Genomic DNA, 21,341 nt, shown 5'->3' on the forward strand with positions numbered 1-21,341 from the left:
TCAGACAATGTTGCTTTGGATTCTACCTTTATGGCATTCTGGAAATGAAATTCTGGAAACATGAAAAGATCAGTGATTGTTAGAACATTTAGTGAGGAGGTGAGAATTGAGTAGATGAACAGTGTTTGTTTTTTTCAATGGTAGTGAAACAATGGCCTGTAGTCCTACAGTGGACAGCTGATGTTATACATATGTCAAAAGTCATAAAAATTAACAGCACAAAGGTTGAACCTAAAATGTGCTGTTTTAAAAATTAACAGCACTAAGGTTGAACTTAAAGCAGATTTTGACGAGTTAGTATAATTTAAAAAATACCACTGATATTAAAATAAAATAGTATATAATAAAACAGTATAAAATAAAAATACCACTGATTGTGAGTTGGGGCCAGGGAAAGCCTTTGTCAAAGGAATTTTAGAAATGAGTGAAGCAAATAAACAAGACATTTTTACTGCACTCTAATTGATAAAGTTGTTTCTCATCTGATAGTGTTAAATAGGTATACTAGCACTGAGCTGCTAAACTGAATTAAAAAATAGTGTGATCTTGGCTTCTTAGTGTATAGGGGAAGTTTACAGCAAAACAAAAATGCTAATATAATCCATGTGGAAACTTGTTAAATTGGAGACATAGTAAGAATGCATGTTCAGTTCATTATGCATGGAAATATTACACATAGCAATATCTGTAGAGATGTGTACATATACAGGTTAGTATATGTTCTTAAATTTATCCATTAAGAGGGCTTAGAAGCAATATTACTTCAATAACAACAAGCACATCTACCTTCCAGACCTTAGTTTCTAATTTCATTTGCAGTGAAATGTTTCCAAAGCTCTTTGGACAAAAACTGATTCTAGGGTTGGAGAAGAAAACAAGACGAACCTGAAACATCTTATAACAGCAGTAAGAAACACAGAGCTAAAACAACATCAAAACACATCCATTCACTGAAGGTCATGTCAAAGGAGCACAGGAGTGAAAGAAAAGAGCTCCCAATGATCAAAGCTGGAAGAATTTAAACATCGGATTAGTATTGAACTAAAACACAATGTGAAATATAAATATCCATGTGTCCATGTTAATATGAATAAGTAACAGAATACATAAATGGTGGAAAAGAGATGGATATGCCTTGAAAAAAATCAAATAAATTATGGAATTGTTCTGTTTTCAAGGCATAGGTACTCATTCTTTAAAGGTAGGCAGTATATAATGACTTCCTTCCAAAGCTTTCAATATAAGAATAAGGGAAAAGAAATAATCACCTTACTGGAGACCCTTGACAAATACTCCCTCAGCCAGGTGATCATTAATATTTTATAAGTTAAGCAAATGCTGTGTATAATTCCTATAATGTATAGAAGTTTCTTTTTGATCTATCTTAAAAAAAAAAAAAGGAAATTATTAACTCTCATTTTTCTTCCCCAAAACTCATACACCATTCTAACACTGAAAGAAACTCCAGACAAATTCTAATTGAGATTGAGAGACATTTCACAAAATACTTGATCGGTATTTTTTTTTTAAACTGTCAAAAGTTATCAAAAAAAAAAAAACTGACTCTGTTACAACTAACAGAAATCTAAGGAAACAATAAAGCTGACTTTAATATGATGTTGTGGATGGAAACATGGGACATAAATAGACATTAGTTTAAAAACTAAAGAAAATCCAAATAAACAAAGATATCTAATTAGTGATAAAGGATCAGTATCTGTTCATTAATTGTGAAAATTTATCTTACTAACATACAATATAAATAAGATGAGAAATGACTGAGAACTCTATACTATTTTTAACTTACTCCATAAATCTAGAACAGGTCTAGAAACATGTCTAAAAGGTTAAAAATATACTCACAAATGAAAATAATACAAATTATGATCTTTTAAATGTTTCAATTTTTGATAAATTTTCCTAATTAAAAATACTTTTATATAGTATGAATGACTTTTTAACTACTGAAGGAAAACAAGGAAATTTTATAATCTATCTGAATTAAACAGCAAAACAAATATTTTAAAATACCAAAAGGAAAATATTTGTTACACTGCAATGATTAGAGACAATATGAAAACTGAGCTTGTTTTTATACACTTTTACACAACAGTCTCTAAGCCAAAGTCTTCTGGGCAAGTTTTAGACTTTTTAAACTATTTATAAACTGAACAAACAAAGCTGCTCAAGCCCATTCACAATTGACTCCTCAGTTTCTTTTCAGTCCTGAAGAACAGCTCTTTTACAAATGCAGTTTATCTTCCATAGCCTGCAAGAGATGACATCAGCTGCTTACGTAGATGCCTAAACGTAAGCCTAAACAGTAGGACTCCAGAGTTCTGTTATGTTTATCTTGGACATTCAAACATTAAATGAACACTATTAATAGATAATTAAAAATATGAGAATTCCGTTCAATTCAAAAGACAATTGGTATTTTAAAATATTTGTTTTGCTGTTTAATTCAGATAGATTATAAAATTTCCTTGTTTTCTCTTTCATTGTTCAATCTTCACTTTATTTTAGTGAAAACATACCCTAATATTTATTCAGGATTCACCAAACTTACTATAGGATGAGCAAATCTTTGTAGTATTCCTTCTATTTTCAAATTTAAAATGAGACTTAAGTCTTAGTAACTTATTATTGATTTTAACAAATTCTATGCCTGTGCCTTATTTCAACAGCCCAAACCTGTAGGGGATATCATACCTGGACTGCATTTGTAGCAGATGTCTGTTTGAATTAGAGAATACCACATATAAACTGAAGAAGGGCTGGGAGGACTCTGTTCATGTAGAAAAGAATAAGCTAATTCCTATCATTGAATTTTAAGCTCTGTCTAAAACCATGTCATTATATCATTAGTGAGGTAAATATCCTACAGCCAAACTTTGATAAGCCAGAAAATGGTGATGTAATTTCTGCTTCATCTATTCCTCTATTTCTCTCTATTCCTCCAGCAGTCTAGATTTGTGTGAGAGCTACTGCCATTGTATCTACCTTGAAAGGCACACAAAAATACAATATATAAAGTCCATATATTGATATAGCTACCTGTCTGTGTATTACATAGAAATATATTATGTATTACATAATTATATTCAATAAAGGGGATGCATAGTATATATAGCATAGTTTATAATTCTAAAAATTATATATTCTAAAATTATGTAATAATATATGTTAAAATGCATCTAACTATGTCAGATTCCTATCTTACTACATTCACTAATTTTTCTGTGATTCAAATTGTGCCGTTTATTTCTTGAAACCAGTATAAATACTATAAATATAATTTATATTTATAATAACCAATGGCATGCAATCTATTAAGCCAACAAAAACAAAATGGTTAAAAGTCACAGTGATCCATGCAAAAAAATGAACAAACATTTCAAATTAGTATAAGCATATATTTCCCCAAGAGCAGTTCAGGGAACCATCAGGAATAAATCAGCCCATGTCCTGTTCTTGGCTCCAAGAGTGTGTGATCTTGAGAGAGACCACATCGTTACTATTAGCTTCAGTCCTCCTCAGGAAAATAGAGGTAATCAGGTATATGCTCCGAAACTTTTAAGTATTAAATCTTTTTAGGCATATATGCAGTAGACTCGATCAGAGCTTAGTGAGGAATCCCATCAGAGAGCAGTAACTGTCAAGGTTATTAATAAATTATTTTGACTCTAGCCAATTACTGACAGTTGAAAAATATGTCAGTTTTCAAAAAATCTAGTGCTACAAAGACCTAACGTCCATAATATGGAAGCTTACTATACAAATAAAATTGCATAGTAATAGTGGGAAAATATTTGTGTGTCCTTATCTCATTTTCTGTTAGACCGATATTTTTTCCCATGGGTTGAATGGCTATGAGAAGAAAAATATATATTTAATATATCTCCAGACATATGTAATAACTTTCCTCTTTTGATTCTTATTCCCATTCTTTCTTGATTGCTTCAACCATTTGTTTTATAATGTCTCTCACTTCCTGCATTACTCTAATAGGAAGTTATTTCAACTTACATAAATTTTTAAAGAACTTCAAATACTGGTGCTCAGTACTTCAGTACTGCTTATATTGACATTGTTGTAGGTCATAAAATAGAAAAGGAAATAATGCATGGGAACAACGTAACAACAAAACCTATTTACATTTTCTATTTCCAGATGCCATGGAAATGCAAAAAAGAGAAGAACCTGAATTAGAATCGAAAGTGTGAGAATGCTTGCTCCTGTGATTTAGAATCCAGCTTAAACATGACTCCAACGATAAGGTAAGCTGCAAATCAGTAATAAATTCTAAAGATTTTTAAGATCAAAATTAATTTTCTTTTTGTCTGTTATTTACTGTTCCAAGGAACTCAATACTAAATCTTTGTTTTATTTTTACTCAAAATACTCAAAGTACAAGAACAGTGCCAATAATTCCCATGTATCCCTCACCAGTAGACCTCATTGAAGTTTCACCACTCTTCAATTATATATTTAAAGCCAAAGAATCCAATCTTGAATCATTCCACTTTACTGTCATTTCTCTTCAGTATCCTCACTTGAACATTTCTTTAGCTAGCACATGATACCAAACTGCCTGTCAAAGTCACTTTAACTGATCACTTGAATAAAGGTGGCAGACTTCTCTCATGAGAACTAGTTCTTTCACCTTTGTAAATTTTAACTATTTTGGAAGACCTAATTTGAGACTATGTTAATATCCTAATCCTATTCAAAACCATTTATGCTCATTTTAGGGTTCTTTGATATTTGTTATTTGAGTCAATTATTAACATGATGGCTGCCAAGTGTTCATTTTCTAATTATATTATTCCTTCAAAATTCCTTAGTAATCATTCTATTTGAAGAAGGGCCCTCTGTTCATATTTATTAATTCATTCCTGAGTTCAACCTGTACCAATTTGTAGCTACTATTCTATGAGAACCTAACCTGAGTGGTCTCGCTGTCCATCCACAGCTCTGAATCCTTCTGAAAAGTTCCCTCCACTGGATCCTGCTCTCTTCCCTGTACCATGTTAGCCTACTAAAGTCAGTTTTTACTAGTGAAAGCTTGAAGTTGTAGGGTAGAAGTTCAGTCTGCCATAGCTTAAGGGGACAGACAGCCTGATTCTCTGTTCCTCTTCAGGCTGGCAGAGCTGTCTGCTGGGGCTCTGTTGGAGTCCAAATTTCCCCTCTCACCAACTCTCTTTCCACAGTAGTTGGTAGCAAGGCTGTGCCCTATAAATGTCCTGCAAGGTGATCTCACTCAGGGTGGGCTTCCTGGGTCCCCAATCTGTAACAGAGAACGTGTGTATTTAAAAATATTATTCCATTTTATAGTATTGGTGAAATACAGAAATAGATTGATAATAATTATCTACATGAACAAAGCTATAAAATCTGAAATAACAGGATTTGGAATAATTATTTCTATAATCTTGTAAAATTGAATGTAATGTAATATTGAATATATATGTATATATAATTAAATTTCCTCTAGCCTGACGGCCCCTAATGAAACTGACAATTATTTCTTTCATGGGTTGATTTAATAAAATATCACAGAAAGAACACACATATATGTGAAAATTAATACAAATGTTTCCTAAAAATTTAGGAGACAGCAGGCAATTTTGAGATTATCTTCTGATTTATAGCTACATTTTTAGCAGGAAGTCCTCTGGAGTCAGCCAGCTTGTCTGTGCCACTATTTGGGAAATATGTGTGACTTCAGGAAGTGACTGAAGTTTAGGAAGGTCTTTGAGTTTCTTAAGCAGGTTATAGTGACTGTCTCTTTAAATGGCAGTCAAAATTCATAAAAAGAACGCATGCAAAATGCTTGCAAAAGTATGTGGTAAGTGGTCAATGCTGCTACCTGGTTGTCTGAAGTGGTGCTCAGTCAAGTACAGGCTCTGTGCATTGGGTTCTCTCGCGTCACCAGCTATTCCAGAGGCAGCTCTGATGTAGTGCAAATAATACAGTACTTGGGGTGTGAAAAAATGTGCTGAGGATTTGGTTTTGTTCTTACTGTGCAGTTAATCTATAATATGACATTGGTGCATCATCTCCAGGCAGGATCCTGTTTTAAAGCCTTGATAGGTTAGTGCCTGGCAGAGCCCCTAACATCTGGCATGGTGGGCACTCAGTAAGTTGGACGATCAAAGTGAGGAGACAGAGCCTTGTCTCGGCATTCTCCTCACAAGGATGCCCATGAGTTGTTCAGATAGTGATGGTTCTGCTCACACCTTGGTGCTCACTTGTGTCTTTCACACACATTACTTCTGCATGTTCAGACTGGTTTCCATTGCTCACACGAGTCCTGGTCTAGTTTAACTCTGCATAGTCAAGAAGACATTTTAATTTATCAGAAATTACTCTAGCATAGTGGTTAAATGACAACATTTTCACAAACATATGTTCCCAGTTCTTAGCCTATTTCTGTTTCAGTGAGTTGATTCCTAAATACAGGGACAGCTGAAGGAGCCATGCCCTCCAAGAGGAACATCTTGCTAATGGCTTCCACTAAATCCAGTGGCAGCATGCCTACAAATAAAGCTTAATGCCTTCTATGACTGAAGTGGGAATTTTATAATCCTCAGTGGCTTTTGGTTGGCAATGAAAAACTTTTACTTATATGTGCAGAGAAGTGTATCTTGAAATATTAACACACACACTGTGTGTGTGTGTTTCCGGTAGTCATTCAGCATCATGAACACTGGGGAAAAATTACAGTCATTAACATAGACATGATAAAAATGCCAAAAAATGCCTCCAAGCCAAAAACATAGAATCTTATATTTTGCTCTTTATAGTCAAAAGATTCTAAAAAAAAAAAAAAAAAAAAAAACTATGGATTTTTTTGGTTAAGTAGTAATAGATTAAAAAAAAAAAAAAAGGGGGGATTGCAAAATCACCTGTACTGCTCCTTAGGAAGGTGATATGTAGGTCACTTGAAAGAGAAATGATCTCCTTACAAGACATTAAAAGACTGGCTTTGGATGGGACCTGGAGAAAGGAATGGGGGGCACAGTGAGAACCTTCTTTTGCCATCCTGAAGGAGCAAGTCTAAACAAAGCTGAACAGGGCTGCAGTTATCATTCTCACTTTCATTGCCAGTGTTGAGAGACTTCAAGTCCCTCTTAGTTGCCTTCGTCTGGTTGCCCAGCAAAAGGAGAATGAGCCCTAACATTATCTGATCCCTCCTTGGTATCTCACAAAGATCACACACATCTACAGTTGTTATCCTTACTCTGTCGGGACCTATGTCCCAAAACAACAGAAATTTCTTGTTACCTTAGTGGTCCAAGTAGGGGAGAAAGACCAGCGTGAGCCTAAAACAGGACAGTCGGCCAATTGCTGCACATTTCAAATGTGTCTATAAGAATCTCTCATTATTCAGCTTTGACCTCAAAAAATTGGACCAGTAGCAGTTAGTAGAAAAATTATTCAAGCATTGCTGTCCAAAGTCGTACTCTGCCAAATTCTTTCATATGTACTTATTTGTAAGATGTTTAGTAGAGATAGCACTATAAAGAAAAAACATGTATTTCTCGAACTATTGTTAATTAATACACAGTTGGTGTGACCTTGGCTAAATTCCTTAAATAATTTCTTATTCTTAAATTATTGAGATTGTGGGGCACAGGTGGAAGTCGTGATAAGGTAAAATAGCCTGTACAATTTTATAATAGACTGTATTCATATTCAGGATGTAATATTTGTAGGGCATTATAAGATGTTAAATTATATTAATAATGTAATTTAAGAAACAAAAGTATATATTTTATTTTATAGCATCTTAGAAAGTATGAAACTTGAGAAACAGTCTGCAAATACATAAAACAATAAAAGCTATTTGTCTTTAATAACTTGAATCAAAAACATTCCTTGTTGAAAAAACACATTGCGATATTGGTGATTATAGCTGCTTTAAATGAACCGCGTGAAGTGTATCCTGTGCAGTATTTCTTGATTTAGTCAACGAATTTCAGTGAAATATTTAGTCTGCCCATATGTCCTGAACTGTTCATTTCCTGTTACTTTGCTGGAGGCAGAAGCCAAAGCCTTTCAGTTTTCCTGACTTTATTATACATCTGCTGGTTATTGCAATTTAAGCTGACTTAGTTCTTGATGACCGAAAGGTGACTTAGCATAGTTGTTTTTCCAAAAGACATTAGGAGCAGCACATGTTTTTAAGTTCATTCAATGTTGTTTTGAGACTTTTCCAATACCAATAATGGGAGCAAGCAAATATAAAAGGAGACACTTGTAGCCATAAGTTAATATAAACTTCTCTAGAGAAAAAGGACAGGACATGGCCTCAATTTAAAATTGCTTTGATTTTATATTTTATTAAAGTTATATTTCTACATTATATTTTGACTTGGATAGAAATTATCTCATGCTATATTTCAGAGCCTGTCACTCAACTGTTTATATCACCTCTGCAACATATCAAAACTTTCTTCAGGAAAATTCAATAGACTTTGAACATATTACCTACTTGTACATAGTTCCTTACATGAATTTGCTAAAAAGAACACCTAGTTACAACTGTATAAATGCATAACACTTAAAGGGAAGAAAGATCACTTTACATTGCATCTACTGTTGCATTGTATTTTAGCACATGATGATGATTTCATAAAAGGAAATGGAATAATTGTATATCTTCTAGACTAGTGAATTTATTCAAAATTCAGTTAAGAATTTTATACTTTTAACTACATTCTAAATTTTAAATGCACATCTTTTGTATGCATATATATGTTTTGCAGTGACAGTATGACCACTGTCGCCATTAATTATTGAGCAATATCTGCTCAATACAATGTTGATTCAGGTTACTTTTTAGAATACATATCCCCTGAAGACACTTAAAATAATAAAGGATTATCATCACTTTTCATTAGGGAAATGCAAATCAAAACTACACCTCATATCACAGAAAATGACCTATATCAAAAAGACCAGAAAATAACTCCTATCAAAAAGACAAACAAATGTTGAGGATGTGGGGGGAAAGTACCCTTGTATAATGTTGGCAGGAAAGTAGACTAGTCCAGTTCTTATTAATAAAACTATGGAGCTTCCACAAAATCTTAATACATGTGTCCAATGATTCAGCATTTCTACTCTTTGGTATCTATCCAAAGAAATAATAGTACCCCTATGGTCTTTGCGGCACTAGTTATAATAGTCAATATAAGAAAACAAATTAAGCATCCAAAGACAGATGACCTGATTATGTGGTATACATACACACAATGTGGTATACATACACACAATGGAATACAACTTGGCAATAAAAAGAAATGGAATCTTGCCATTTGTAACATTGTGACTAGAACTGGAGGGAATTGTGTTAAACAGAATAAATGAAGAGGAGGAAAAACAACTTCAGGATGATTTCACTCATATTGGAATATAAAGAAACAAAACTAAGCAACAGTTAAAATAAACCCTAGAATTTGTTTTTTTTTTTTTTACAGATTTACTTTATTCACTTATGTTTATAAGAGCTGGGGTACAGGCCAGAAGTGCAGGGATGGTGGAAAGAGGATTCATTCGAGACAGAGTGGGGAGTAGAACCAGCAGATGTACTAAAATACACTGCTGACAGGAGCAGTGGGCTGGTCGGGAGAGGTCTGCTACATCATGTGGGTCAGTTCCCTGATCAGGGATAGAATTAGTGCTGCAGTTGCTTCTGATAGCTTCATAGTCCTGAGACAACCCCTTGCACCTCCCTAAACCCGAGAATTCTGACTGAAAAATTGAGACTACCAGAAAAGAGGAGATTGGATGAGTACCAAATTGGTTCAGGGACCCAGTAGACTAAGGTTGGTGGAGAACTATGGCTGCTTTGGTGGTGGTTGTGTTGTGGTAACATACATATGAAGGCATGTGAACCCAGTGAACCCATACCCCAACACTGCCTCAATAAAAAAAAAAAGAAAGAAAAAAGGAAAGAAAGAACAGTAAGGAGTTTACTTATGGGGCCAAGAAATAGAGTCTAGGCGTACTGTCTATAAATGACTACAAGCCATGAAGGAAGCTATTATCTTTACTGCAGTCAAGAACTGGTCAGGAATTGAGAGCTATTTCTTCATCTATCAGCCACAGAACCACAAGGACACCATCACAATCAAGAATCACACAAAAGATTAGATTAAAATCCCAGGATCAGACCAGTCATTGTTGGCAGCTCAGACTATGCCACGTCTTCACACACAGTTCTCACCAGTTTCTGTTCTACCTCTTGTCACACAGTTAGTGCCTTTGTAATTGACTTCCAGTAATACTGCCACAGAAAAATTAAGTATCACACACACAGTGGATAGCCAGTCTCCCAAGCTAAAGAGTGGTGTGCCAACTATACCTCATATCCAGAATTTCAGGGATAGCTGACAAATATAATTTTAACTCTGTAGACTTTGTGCAACAGCATATGTTAGAGAGCTCGCCTCCACCATCAACTGCACAGTACAACACTAAATTGCATTAACTGTGTTTAACTGTCTTATCTGTTTTTTTTTTATTATTTTTATTGAGGCAATGTCATAAAAGTACAAGTCAAATTACGCCATTTGTTCGTAAAGAAAATAAAACTCAAGGAGTTAAAATAATTTAAATAGATCTCATTTTATAATTTTCACTATATTCTCTAATCTTCTCCTGACTTCTCCTTTATTAAAAGACTGATATTTTTCCTTCTTTCATCTTAAACAGGTAACTTTATAGAGAATATATATATATTAACTGAGGTCTTCCTTATCTAGACTTACCACAGAATGATCAGAACCCAATTTCACAACTTTTTTGGTCTTTGTATCTTAAGTTTGTTGTTGTAAATAACAACCATTATTTTTGTCAAAATATGGTAGCAATTTAATAAACACATCTTCCTTTGCAAAGATAAATATTCTATATTTATGTTTATGAAATAATTAAATATCAATGGTTTTAGTTTAGAATCCTATTTTATAGAAATAGGACAAAAATTCAATATTGTTATAGTAGAAGAAATTGGGGGGAAAGATCTGTGAATTTAAAAAGACTGAAGGTCCACATGAGGATACAAACATTATAGTAGACATTGTCACTTATCAAATACATTCTGGAAAAAAAAAAAGAATATTTTCCAACTTTCCTTGCTTTTAAAGGTTAAAAAAAGAAGATAGTTTTGTTTGCATATATCATATCTCCCTTTATTCCAACTATTTGTCTTTAGTAAAATGGTATATTAGTCAAGAAGATTTAGTAATTATGGCCACATTTATCACAATCTCCACTGTCCTTCACAATATCGCCGTAAACTGCTCGAGATTAAAGACATCCAAAATTAAGCATGATTATGGGACCTGTAGCATTTAATTATTTAATGCCTCTTCTCCTTTTGTACAAAGACTTAATTTCATCAAGATTCAATTATCGCTTTAAAGTCAAGGCTGTAAATTTGTCATGAGCTTTTTATTTATTTATTTATTACATTTTAAGAGGACACTTTTATTAGAGAAAAGAGAGACTCTTGTAGAGTCAGAGTTGGGCAGGACAACTGCTGTGTTGCATAAGGAAAAGGTTTTTAAAAAGAAAAACCGGCATAGTTGCAGGCAAGAAACCTCTATGGTGATCTTTTTTAACTGGTTTTTCAAAGCTGAAAGAATAAAAAGGGCCATCTTTTTTATTTTGACTTTACGTGGGCTAAATGGCTTACGTGGATTTATGTTTTTTTAAAAAGTGAAAGTGAATATGATCCAATAATATATACATCTGTAAATATGTAGCCATCATCCCATTAGTTAAGACAAAATAATAGCTTTATCAATTTACTGTTTCACATTACTATTTTTCCTTATGGGAAATAATAATAAAAATTATACCAACATATCTCAAGGTAGCACTATAACTTGTTTTGTAAATTTTGCTATAAGAAAACTTTTCATAAATTTTGTATATATTTTAAACCACTGTTTTGTCATTTTCTTCTTTCAGTCTCTATTAAAAAAATAAATTTGATCATTACCTAACAAGAAAAGTCTCAGATATTCAGAAGAAAATATAACAGTGATGAGGAAGCTTTCCTAAACTTTAAAATTACAATATTAATAGTACCCATCTGTTTTCTGAATAACGAATATTGTATAGGAGCTTTACAGTAATTCATTGGGTACCTGTATTTTATTCTAAACAACAGCAGCCTGACTTGCTTGGGTGTGATTCTTTCCTACATTTGCATAGGACAGTAAAGCCTCCCATTACTGATGCCCAAATAGACAGAGTATTTCTTTCACTAGAAGCAAAGGCAGAGGTTGACCTCATGATGAGGGCCAGCCAACTCAAAGCTCTCTTTTGGGTCTAACTTGTATTTGGTTACCACCCTTAATTTTGTTTCCCATTATTCAGCTGTTCTAAATGTTCCATCCTTCTTTTAATTTAATCCTCCTCCTTGGTAATCTCTATACCTAGTTTTATGGTAATTGAAGTTATTTAAACTTCTGTTATTTTCCTGTTTTCCTCCAAGAAGTATGCCAAAGTCAACTTAAACTCACATCTAAAGAACCTAAAGAAATCAGGAAAAAAAAATGAGAAAATGAGATATTAATTAGCTCTCGACCCTGAGGGATATATATGTACAGTAGTATGTGTTTCAAGAATAGGTGAACAATATATATATATATATATATATATTATGCATATTCTAGGGTAGGAACAACATAATGGACAATGGTAAAGGGTAAAGTAATGTATTATTTCCTAGAGTTGTAAGATATATCATCACAGAAAGTTATGAAGAAAATTAGGGTTAGAGGACCCACAGGTAAGATAATTACTGACTGCAGATAGAGATGAGTCTGCTGTTTTCACATTACATGCTCACACGATGTGCATGAGTTTGCAAGCCACACACTAACACATACACACTGGTATTGAGAGTTATTATTGTGGAAACTGTTCTTCCTCTTTGATCCACACTTATTCCTTGGACATATGGAGACATCAGTTATATTAAGAATCCTTGGACTAGATGATCTAAAATATTTAAAATAATGCAGAAACAGAAATAAAGACTTCTTTGATAAATTATAAATTGTGCTTTCTGGACAGTTTTCCTGTAATGCCCACAGAACCAATTTCTAGCTGCTGTTAAGCACGTCTTCTGTTCCATCCCTGATGTTCTTGCTGGAAGCACATTTTCACATTGTCATTATGTGCCCTATGATTATATGATGTATATCCCATACAGCTGCGGGAAGATTTCTTAACCTAGTATTTAAAAAGGCAACACCCTATTTCTTAGGGGAAAAAAAAATCAAAGCACCTATTCTTCTTCCAAATTACATAATCTTCTTGAATTTGCTTCCTTACTATACTCACGCACATACATAAACACACAGGCAAGCTGGAGATGTCCTTTAGATTCCAAAGAGAGGGATTATCATAATCGTAAAGGGAAATTGATCTTGTAGAAACTTGCATTGATGGACCAAACCAAAGCGGAATATTATATATTTTAAAGTCTTCTTCCACCAGTGACTCATCCAGTGACCTACTTCTCAAAGACACATTAAGTTAAGAGAAAGAATGAAATCTCCTTTTCAATATGTAAAATTATGATATCTGAGTTTTAATATTGAAATGGAGATGTCCCTCTTATTCAATAGATATTCACTTGTTGCTTTTGATGTGCTAGACACTAAAGATATAGTAAATTTATTACAATATTAAAGTAATGCAATTTCTAGGTCTATGTTGTACTTTAGAAAATGAGATGTGACGGATTGTGGCTATCCTGAGGGACAAGATTTTCATCACAAAAAGCATTTCCTATTACTTGTAATAGAATTAACTCCAAGAGAATGCTTTAGTGTTTTTTTCCTGTATTCCTAAAGATATTTATTCTAGAAATTTACAGTTAATGATAATAATTAATACATAGTGCGTAATTTCTCTATACTGGACTTACATTACTTCATTTAAATTTGCCCCCAACCCAAGGAGTTAGATACTGCATTGTGTCTATTTTCCAGATTTGACTTAGAAGCTTGAAGACAGTGGTTCTTAAATCACACAGTAATGCATCTGGGAAAAAAACATTCATTCTTCTTTGAGCTTTAGTTTTAAATCTATCTTTTCTATTCTCACCTAGTTTTACTGTATTTATGGTTTTTGTTACATTTTGCTTCTCCACCAACTACTTTAACTTCCGCTACTACAGACCAATAGGTCATTACATTGGCATCCCTGTGGAAATTTGGTGCAAGTGCAATGCAGAACAATGCTTGATATAAAACCTGCTTAGCTGAGAGTCTATCTCTAAGGGGGAGAAAAAAGCAAGTATTAAGGCCATCATTTACAGTTTCTTATAGGCTATAATTATACAAATTATGTCAAAACACAAAACCCAGACTTGGACTTGTCTGGAAGACTTCATGATGAACCATGTCTACAGAAAGACATGCAAGAAAAATTGGCATCTTCTAGAACACATGCATCACACAAACACTTCACAGATAGAGCCTATGTTAGGGTATGAGTTCCTTGATTGTTTATCAGTTCCTCTTTGTTTCATATGTAAGCAACCACAGGCTTCCTTCCAGAAATCATTTTTGACTCTCGCTTCCAAAATCTGAGTTGCAACAGTTCCTGTTATAGGGAGTAATAAATAGCAGTGAGCACAAACCACTTCCCAAACCCCCGCCTGGGCCCAAGTCCTGCCCAGCATTTTCTCTGACTTGTTTTTTTCTCCTTTTATAAACACTTCTTCTCATGTCCCTAAGCATACTAACTCCCTTTTTTCTAGGTCCAGGTAGGATTTTTACAATGTAATGTGATTAAACAATGTTTCTCCCTACTGAGAGATGTTTTGTGACTATTGGATGACTCAGGTCTCATATTTACATTTGCACTACTAACATAATTAGTAAGATAAAGACCTTTTAGTGCTGTATCAATCCATTGCATACTTGATAACTATTAGTTTGGGAAACATTTTTCAACACTATTTTTCCCGTGACACAAGATGAAGGTACTTTACTAAGTACTTTGTTAGAACATCTATGCTTTGTTTCTATATAGCCTCTCATTTTTTACTAGCAATTAAAATTTCTTTTTCAAAGTGTGAATAGCTATTGATAAGCAGGCCAATTATTCAAAAAAATTCATTCATGTCCCTTCTAACTTCCTTCCCTTTCTCTCTCTTTCTCAGCTTTTCTCATAGAAGTAGACAATAATTCCCTCACTCTAAGCTAGTACATACTTATAAGTATTTTCTCTTTATCACTTGTTTACATAGAAATGTTTGCAGTTGATCCAATATTGATCCAGTTTTCATCTTCCTCCTACAAGCATTGTCTTTTACGGAGTTAACACAGTTTTTCTAAATCATGTCAAAATACCTGTGCAACTTCTATAAAGTTAAATTTAAACTAATAGGAATCTTAAAATATATCTAGTCTAATGATTTCATATTGCAGAAGAGAATTAGGTTGTTGAGAGTTAAAATAGTTTATTGACGTTTACCTAGCCTTTCTGTGGCAGAAGAAAGCTATAAATTACTTCTGAATTTTCCTGTGTAACATCCACAGTGCCACCAGTCTACTAATCTTTGGATCTTGTGATCAATATGCAAAATGAAGGAAAAGAGTAGAGTTTCCCACATGGAGTCACTAGATTTTTCCCTGATGGTATTTTAGAATATAGTGTTCTTGGCTGTGTTTTAGTTCCCTTTGGATCATCCCAGTCAGCCAGACATGGGATAAAAAAACAAGAGAATAAACATTCTCTCTGCCACTTACAATATCATTGTAAAACAACATTAGACTTGAGTAAATGTTGCATTTGTTGTTTTTTTTTTTTTTTGAGAGTTTAGGCTTCAATTAATGTGTTTAGAGCAACTGCGTATATGTTAAGCATTTACTAGACTATGTTTACTATGTTTAAACTCAATAATTCCTATCCTTTTCTCCTTATGAGTAATTTTCTTATTATATAATGTCTCTAAACTTAAATTTTACTCTAAGTTTTACCCTTCAAGAAATATGTTTAATATCTTGGTGAATATAGTGGTGCAGGGTTGAAAGTATCAACACATCAAACATCGCCAGCCACTGCAACATGAGTTCAGTCCTCAGCTAGGGAGTTAATCTACATGTTGCAGCAGACCTCTCCCATCTCACCAACTGCTCCCCTCAGCAGTGTGTTTCAGTAGGTTGACCTGTTCTGCTACCCACTCTGTCTCTGGTAAATCCTCTCACCCAGCACACCTCTGGCCTGTACCTCAGCTCTCGCATGAATTCATAAATAAAGGAAATCTTTTAAAAAAGAAAGATATTTACTAGGAATAATAAGAAAAAGGATGTACACTCTGGTTCACGTACACACTAGGTTAATTTATAGAACTGTATTTGATCTGAATTATATAATGTTTCAAAATATATTAATTCATAAAAATATTATGGTATTAAACAATGCCATCTTTGTAAATGCAATTCTCATCTATGAGAGATTTATGAAATATCAGGCTTTGTTATTGTATTTCCACCTCCCCCAAATTCTGGGCCCACATTTTTAATTACAAGTCCACATGTTTTTCTCTTTTCTAATATGTGATATCAACCTCTGGAAGTTCCAAGGTCACTTCCATCACTTCATTCCAATATCACATTGTGCAGTAATGTGTTAGGAAATTATTTCATTATTTATAAAGCTATTTTCTTGAGTTGAGAGATTCTGAAAGAATTCTCTATCTTCATTTCATGTGTTCAACCAAAACTTTGCAAGAACTTGGTGCTTGAAGAAGATATGCTGAGTTTAGTGTTCTTTCTGCCAATTTATCATTTCAAATAATATTTATTTCAATATCCATTCAATTTGATCCCCACCATATTTCTCTCTCACCTATCAAAATAACAAGAAATGAAAACTAGAGAGGAATTTTCTTTTTCCTCCTTCTGATCCAGAATAATTGTTCACTTTCCACATTAACACATTCCTAAGTGTGTTCTAACAAAAATTACATGGCCTGTAAAAAATTTTGAAGACTGGTCAATGAAAGTTAGTATAGTGATATAAACACAGTACATGTTCAATGTTTTCAGCACCCCCTTTTCTGCAACTTTATGTCTAAAGTTTTAAACAGGTTTAAAAATCTATTTTATCTGAAATATGTTAGAGGAGTAAAGGAGTATGCAGTGACACTGTTGACTACTGTGATTGGTAAAATTTTAAAAACTCTATATTTGTCATAGCTTTAGGATTTTCAAAATTTTTCCTGACTTTCTAATGTAAGCTCATACCAACTCAATGCTAGTAAATAAAACATGAATTTTCATGCTATTTTCCCCCCTTTCACAAATGAGCAAATAAGAACCAAATTGACTTTCCTGAAGTAAAACATAAAGCAAATTGCTTGAGATATAAATATATATAGTTATTGCTTGTCCATCTCATAAATCACCTTCAGTTGTGCAAGACATGGAAAGTCAGTAATTCCTTTGTATTCTGGACTTCAAAGGGGGCACCAAAATATTAGAATCTGCGATGATTAGACATTCCCTGTGGTTAAGTGTAGTCATTAATAAATAGTTATCTATTGAATAATTTTGCCACTTAATTATCTTCCACTCTAATATTTAAGTCAGGTAATATTTCTTTCAAATATGTCTTTTTGAATGTGGCTAAAAGTCAAAATTATGGTTATTGAGAAAATATAGAGTAAAACTTGAGTTTCTTATGATTTAGGAGAAAGGTGAAATGCCATACTCTGGTAAGTGACAGTAATAGGTCTTTGCTTTAATTGTGTCTTTCTCAGTCATTATGTCATGTCAGAGAGAAGGATTAACTAATTTTTAAGAGCCCAATCATTTTTCCATTGTCTTCTATCTTAACAACTTCTTGCAGAGTTGCTGTTCATGAATGAACCATCTTTATGTTTTATACAATTTAATCTGCATATTTTTGTTATGTAAGGAGAATTAGGGATAATAGGAATAGTCCTGGTTTTTTAATTAGCTATTAGATTTTTGCAAACTTTAGTTTTTCTCTATACCAAGTAACATGGAAAAGCAAGAAAATTGAAAGGAGCTTCAGAGGAGTAGCTGGAGAGTAGTACATCAGCAAGTACCTTACCTTGATGTCTGTCACCTGGCAACACTGAGAACACCCATCGTTAAGGTTATTTGGGGGGAGAAAACCACCAAAAATTAGTGACAGTGTAGCTCTGTGACTGTGGACAAGTCAGCATTTCATTTCCTCAGTTTCTGTCCTCCTTGTGTATGCAGGTGAACAAAGAATAGGCTTTTGGGAAAGGAAGTAATGTAGCAGATGTTGAATCAGAATGCTGTACACCTGAAATCTTTGTGGTTATAAACCTCTGATGCATATTCACATAGGCACATCTGCAAATGGTCACTTTCTTGGTGACAAACTCATTACCTTTAGAAATTTCCCAGCATAGAAGAATATAGTTTTAGCCAACAAAATCACTCAATACCTAGTTTAGCAACTTGCTCTCTTGAGTTTCAGCTCAGTATCTGTAACATGGTGTATATTTACCAAATTTAACCCAGTCATTAAGGAGAGGATAATAGAGATGAAAATAAATTCTGAGAATATATGCTCTATAGTTTATTTCTTCATCACTATAAATGAGTTCATTAAGGTGAAATTAGTTCTAGCTATCATTTAAACAGTTTGGAAAAAAAATATAGAATGCTCATAAGTAGCATAACAGGAAGGTCAGAACACAGTGAATTTCCAGTAACTGGTAGGTAACATTACTAAGAGTATTCAGAGTTGCTGCATTGTTTTTGAGGAGCACTCAGATTACCCAGAATACCTGTCCAAACCCTGTGTTCATTGATACTCACGTTCCAATAAATCCCTAAGTTCCTGACATCCTAAACACTCTAAATGTATTCACACATCTGGGTTTTCCCATTATTACTCATTTTATATAAAATGATAGCAGCTCAACTCACACAACTCTGATAAAAACACCCCGATGCAAATCATTGTTCTTTACATTTCTTCTTTTAAAGTTTTATTTACTCATCCATACAGAATTGGGGTACAGGCCAGAGGTGCAGGGGTGGTGAGAGGATTCACCAGAGACAGTGGTAGCAGAACTGGCAGATGGACAAAGTACACCACTTTGGGGAGCAGTGGACAAAACAGGAGATTTCTACTACACCACATGGGTCACCTCCCTGGCTGGGATCGAACTCGTGCTGAAGCGGCTGTGAGCAGCCTCACAGTGTTGCACTTCAATCTGTTGCACAACCAGGGAGGGCCCATTCCTTACATTTCTACACTCTTCTATCTGTGGTATTTATTTGGTGCTCCCTTGATTGTACAGCTTGGGCTTATGCATCTATTACCTGTAGGGCAGGCACGCTATGTCCTCTTATTCTGTGTCAGACAGCAAAATCTCTTTTAAAACTAGGTATGTCTGGAGCTTTGATGTAGGATCAGAAATGTGTACAGAAGGAGATGTGAGGCTGCACTCCTAAAATTATGTGCTGTATGATTGGTAAATGATTGGCAATCAACAAAATTAAGCAAAGTGGGAAAGAAATAATGAAATGATATTTGGGTGTAAGTCAAACTGTTACTCTCACCCCTAGCTTCCCTACCACCTCAGTTTCTAGTATTTAACTTTATTATTTGCACACCACTGTGAGAGTGCTTGGCTTATGACAAGTTTGTGATGTATTTGTCATTGGTTAGAATTGAAGTTTTCAATAAAAGAGGCAAATTTGTATTTTTCACTGCTACAATAATACTAAAATATATATGTATATTTTATAAGAAATCAAACTCAAATTTATATCCTAGCTAACAATGAGCTATCACACATTAAAAAACTGTCATAAAGATAGCTAGAGCTGGTTTTACAAAATTGAGTTTCATTTGAAAAAACATACTAACCTCATAAAAGCAGAACTTCAGACACTAGACCACATTCCTGAGTAAAGCAAGTATCCTTTTCTCATCTTTGTTTACAGCAAGCATTTCTAGACTAAACTCCATTAAGTAGGGAGATTCTGATGGTCTCTGACTGTACACAAACAGCGCATTTACTGTAAACACTGTGAGGGAGGTAGGAAGTGGACATCACCAAAACTATGCAAAAAACTATACTGGCCCCATTTTTTGACAACGTAGATAACTAGGTCTACAAAGTTAGACTTGTAGACACCTAGTGTCACACACTGAATTAAAAATAATACTGGTTCCTTTCTGATTTTGCAATATCACGAATGTAGTTTGCAACTAGAAACATACGCTCATTTAGAACTTCTGCTTGAGAAAAGAAAACATTTGCTATATAGTAAAGTACCTACGGTACTGTCACATCATTGAATTTTAACTTAATTCTCCATGCTTGTAAAACTGTCAGACTATTTCTATTGTTGCAAATGACAGGATTTCCTCCCATTTTTTTTTTAAGTGACTGAATCATATTCTTCTGTGTGTGTGTGTGTGAGAAAGAAATACTGTATCCATTCATCTGTCTATGGACACATTTGGATTGTTTTCATATCTTAGCTACTGTGAATTATACTACAATGAACATACAAGTGCAGATACAGCTTTAAAACCAACTTCATTTCCTTTGGATATCTGCCCAGAAGTGGGCTTGCTGTTTGATATGATGGTTCTATTTTTATTCTTTGCAGGAAACTCTGTATTGCTTTCCCTAGTGACTACATCAGTACACAGTCCAACAACACTAGACTTCCATTTATTCCATTCTCTCACCTTCACCTTTTGTCTTTGGGATGTTAGCCACACTAACAGATGTGAGTTGGTATCTCATGTGGATTCCATTGCATTTCATGTTGATTAGTAACACTGAATACCTTTCCATAATTTTTTGGTCATCTGTGTATTTTCATTGGAAAGGTATCTAATACCTTTACTGAAATTTTTGTTACATATAGGTATATATAATGGAGGGAAAGAGAGAGTGAGTGAAAGGACATTGATTTAAAATGCTGTATATAGGATTACACCTCTTCAGATGTGTGTTGCCACAACATACCCACACCAAGCCACCCATAATCCTCTAGTATTCATTAGTCCCCTTCACACCTGCTTTCCACTCTTCAGCTCCTTTCCTGGTAGGTTCAGTTTTATAATCAGCTTTCTAGGGTTTGTTATTTTTTTCTCTATATTCCTCATATAAGTCACCATCTGGTTTTTGTCTTGTACCTTCTGGCTTACTTTGCTTAAGCATAACCCTCTCTGGTTACAATCATATTGCAAATGGCAAGAGTTTATCCCTTTTTTTTTCTAATATACCTAAGTAATATTATATATATATATATATATATATATATATA

At 33.9% G+C, this 21,341-nt stretch overlaps 1 long non-coding RNA gene across 1 annotated transcript in view; it reads left to right on the forward strand.

Moving 5' to 3' along the window:
• The window catches only part of LOC105853471, a 292,122-nt gene that overhangs the window by 243,118 nt on the left and 27,663 nt on the right, over window positions 1-21,341 (forward strand). The window contains exon 3 of the long non-coding RNA XR_001145315.1: window positions 4,174-4,280. This is a non-coding gene — a long non-coding RNA (uncharacterized LOC105853471). The remainder of the gene's footprint in view (window positions 1-4,173; window positions 4,281-21,341) is intronic.

Source organism: Condylura cristata, unplaced genomic scaffold (assembly GCF_000260355.1).
Source record: "Condylura cristata isolate star-nosed mole 26May11 unplaced genomic scaffold, ConCri1.0 scaffold00010, whole genome shotgun sequence".
Taxonomy (NCBI): Eukaryota; Metazoa; Chordata; class Mammalia; order Eulipotyphla; family Talpidae; genus Condylura; species Condylura cristata.